Here is a 4329-nt window from a genome sequence, read left to right as displayed (position 1 = left end):
ATAAAATCCAAGGTGTGACAGTGGTGTGAACTACCTTGATTCAGCACCTGAGTGAGCCAACTCATCCAGCATGCAACAGTAGATAGGATAGAATGTGATGAAAATGAGTCATCGTTATCAACAAGAAGTGTAGGAAAGTAATCAACACTTCACAGTTTCTGTTGGGCAATCATTTTTGGTAACAGTAGTAGCCCTAACCCTACCTTCATGTCCACATCCCAGTTCATCCTAACCCTACCTTCATGTCCACATCCCAGTTCATCATAACCCTACCTTCATGTCCACATCCCAGTTCATCATAACCCTACCTTCATGTCCACATCCCAGTTCATCCTAACCCTACCTTTATGTCCACATCCCAGTTCATCCTAACCCTAACTTCATTTCCACATCCTCCTAACACCATCCCAGTTCATCATAACCCTACCTTCATGTCCACATCCCAGTTCATCCTAACCCTACCCTACCTTCATGTCCACATCCCAGTTCATCCTAACCCTACCCTACCTTCATGTCCACATCCCAGTTCATCCTAACCCTACCTTCATGTCCACATCCCAGTTCATCCTAACCCTACCTTCATGTCCACATCCCAGTTCATCCTAACCCTACCTTCATGTCCACATCCCAGTTCATCCTAACCCTACCTTCATGTCCACATCCCAGTTCATCCTAACCCTACCTTCATGTCCACATCCCAGTTCATCCTAACCCTACCTTCATGTCCACATCCCAGTTCATCCTAACCCTACCTTCATGTCCACATCCCAGTTCATCCTAACCCTACCTTCATGTCCACATCCCAGTTCATCCTAACCCTACCTTCATGTCCACATCCCAGTTCATCATAACCCTACCTTCATGTCCACATCCCAGTTCATCCTAACCCTACCTTCATGTCCACATCCCAGTTCATCCTAACCCTACCTTCATGTCCACATCCCAGTTCATCCTAACCCTACCTTCATGTCCAATCCCAGTTCATCCTAACCCTACCTTCATGTCCACATCCCAGTTCATCCTAACCCTACCTTCATGTCCACATCCCAGTTCATCCTAACCCTACCTTCATGTCCACATCCCAGTTCATCCTAACCCTACCTTCATGTCCACATCCCAGTTCATCATAACCCTACCTTCATGTCCACATCCCAGTTCATCCTAACCCTACCTTCATGTCCACATCCCAGTTCATCCTAACCCTACCTTCATGTCCACATCCCAGTTCATCCTAACCCTCCCAGTTCATTCATCTTCCTTCATGTCCACATCCCAGTTCATCCTAACCCTACCTTCATGTCCACATCCCAGTTCATCCTAACCCTACCTTCATGTCCACATCCCAGTTCATCATAACCCTACCTTCATGTCCACATCCCAGTTCATCCTATCCCTACCTTCATGTCCACATCCCAGTTCATCCTAACCCTACCTTCATGTCCACATCCCAGTTCATCATAACCCTACCTTCATGTCCACATCCCAGTTCATCCTAACCCTACCTTCATGTCCACATCCCAGTTCATCCTAACCCTACCTTCATGTCCACATCCCAGTTCATCCTAACCCTACCTTCATGTCCACATCCCAGTTCATCCTAACCCTACCTTCATGTCCACATCCCAGGTCATCCTAACCCTACCCTACCTTCATGTCCACATCCCAGTTCATCCTAACCCTACCTTCATGTCCACATCCCAGTTCATCCTAACCCTACCTTCATGTCCACATCCCAGTTCATCATAACCCTACCTTCATGTCCACATCCCAGTTCATCCTAACCCTACCTTCATGTCCACATCCCAGTTCATCCTAACCCTACCTTCATGTCCACATCCCAGTTCATCCTAACCCTACCTTCATGTCCACATCCCAGGTCATCCTAACCCTACCTTCATGTCCACATCCCAGTTCATCCTAACCCTACCTTCATGTCCACATCCCAGTTCATCCTAACCCTACCTTCATGTCCACATCCCAGGTCATCCTAACCCTACCCTACCTTCATGTCCACATCCCAGTTCATCCTAACCCTACCTTCATGTCCACATCCCAGTTCATCCTAACCCTACCTTCATGTCCACATCCCAGTTCATCATAACCCTACCTTCATGTCCACATCCCAGTTCATCCTAACCCTACCTTCATGTCCACATCCCTGTTCATCCTAACCCTACCTTCATGTCCACATCCCAGTCATCCTAACCCTACCTTCATGTCCACATCCCAGTTCATCCTAACCCTACCTTCATGTCCACATCCCAGTTCATCCTAACCCTACCTTCAACATGTCCACATCCCAGTTCATCACCTAACCCTACCCCTTCATGTCCACATCCCAGTTCATCCTAACCCTACCTTCATGTCCACATCCCTGTTCATCCTAACCCTACCTTCATGTCCAATCCCAGTTCATCCTAACCCTACCTTCATGTCCACATCCCAGTTCATCCTAACCCTACCTTCATGTCCACATCCCAGGTCATCCTAACCCTACCTTCATGTCCACATCCCAGTTCATCATAACCCTACCTTCATGTCCACATCCCAGTTCATCATAACCCTACCTTCATGTCCACATCCCAGTTCATCCTAACCCTACCTTCATGTCCACATCCCAGTTCATCATAACCCTACCTTCATGTCCACATCCCAGTTCATCCTAACCCTACCTTCATGTCCACATCCCAGTTCATCCTAACCCTACCTTCATGTCCACATCCCAGTTCATCCTAACCCTACCTTCATGTCCACATCCCAGTTCATCATAACCCTACCTTCATGTCCACATCCCAGTTCATCCTAACCCTACCTTCATGTCCACATCCCAGGTCATCCTAACCCTACCTTCATGTCCATCCCAGTTCATCATAACCCTACCTTCATGTCCACATCCCAGTTCATCCTAACCCTACCTTCATGTCCACATCCCAGTTCATCATAACCCTACCTTCATGTCCACATCCCAGTTCATCCTAACCCTACCTTCATGTCCACATCCCAGTTCATCCTAACCCTACCTTCATGTCCACATCCCAGTTCATCATAACCCTACCTTCATGTCCACATCCCAGTTCATCCTAACCCTACCTTCATGTCCACATCCCAGTTCATCCTAACCCTACCTTCATGTCCACATCCCAGTTCATCCTAACCCTACCTTCATGTCCACATCCCAGTTCATCCTAACCCTACCTTCATGTCCACATCCCAGTTCATCCTAACCCTACCTTCATGTCCACATCCCAGTTCATCCTAACCCTACCTTCATGTCCACATCCCAGTTCATCCTAACCCTACCTTCATGTCCACATCCCAGTTCATCCTAACCCTACCTTCATGTCCACATCCCAGTTCATCCTAACCCTACCTTCATGTCCACATCCCAGTTCATCCTAACCCTACCTTCATGTCCACATCCCAGTTCATCCTAACCCTACCTTCATGTCCACATCCCAGTTCATCCTAACCCTACCTTCATTTCCACATCCCAGTTCATCCTAACCCTACCTTCATGTCCACATCCCAGTTCATCCTAACCCTACCCTACCTTCATGTCCACATCCCAGTTCATCCTAACCCTACCTTCATGTCCACATCCTATTTTCACTGGCCACGTGTGTATGGACACAATGGTCATCTCCACTCTTGCCGTGTCAGAGGATGAAGCACTTATCAGAGGCCTTGATAGTTAGACCTGAGATGGAGCAGAGTGTGGCCCTCCTCCCGCCCTATCCTATAGAGCTGGGCCTGAGAGTACAGGGCCGTGGGTATCAGCTTCCAGTCCAACCGGCACATGGCCTGACTGGCTGAATCTCTCTTATCTGTCAAGGACACACACGCACAAAACATTCTACTGTTCAGCAGATAACAAAATAATCACACTCTAGGACCTACAGTGTAGACTACCACTACCCTGTGTTTTTAGATAATGTGATAAAGGAACCCTACTCAACAGTGAGCGTCACTCAGTCAGGATGTTTGGTTCTTTAATGTTCTGTTGTACTCTGTCTGAGAGAGACATATCCATTGTGATAGGAGCCACTGATTCATCGATGTGACAGTGAACGCCTTGATTCAGCAACCAAATAATCCAGCATGCAACAGTAGATGTAATGGAAATGAGTCGTCATTATCAACATGGAGTGTAGGAATGTAATTAATACTTACAGTTTCTGTTGGGCAACAATTTTCGGTAACAGTAGTAACACTAACCCTAGTTTCATGTCCACATCCCAGTTCAACAGTAACCCTAGCCTCAACACTAACCCTAGCTTCATGTCCACATCCTAGTTCAACAGTAACCCATGATTTTGGAATGAGATGTCC

The 4329-nt window shown here is 47.3% G+C and overlaps 1 long non-coding RNA gene across 4 annotated transcripts; it reads right to left on the bottom strand.

The window, feature by feature from the left end:
• Nucleotides 1-268: 268 nt before the first annotated feature.
• Nucleotides 269-3095, bottom strand: LOC127922547 (uncharacterized). 4 transcript variants are annotated; one of them, XR_008111648.1, is made up of 3 exons: nt 3021-3095; nt 2498-2567; nt 269-308 (listed from the first exon to the last, which is right to left on the bottom strand). It is a non-coding gene; the product is annotated as an uncharacterized LOC127922547 (long non-coding RNA). The 4 variants fall into 4 exon arrangements; XR_008111649.1 differs by lacking the exon at nt 3021-3095 and adding an exon at nt 2916-2990; XR_008111650.1 differs by lacking the exon at nt 3021-3095 and adding an exon at nt 2743-2817.
• Nucleotides 3096-4329: the final 1234 nt, after the last annotated feature.

The sequence above is a fragment of the Oncorhynchus keta genome, unplaced genomic scaffold (assembly GCF_023373465.1).
Source record: "Oncorhynchus keta strain PuntledgeMale-10-30-2019 unplaced genomic scaffold, Oket_V2 Un_contig_26212_pilon_pilon, whole genome shotgun sequence".
Lineage (NCBI taxonomy): Eukaryota > Metazoa > Chordata > Actinopteri > Salmoniformes > Salmonidae > Oncorhynchus > Oncorhynchus keta.
Note: the sequence above shows the minus strand (reverse complement) of the source record. Positions and strands in the feature narration are given on the sequence as shown.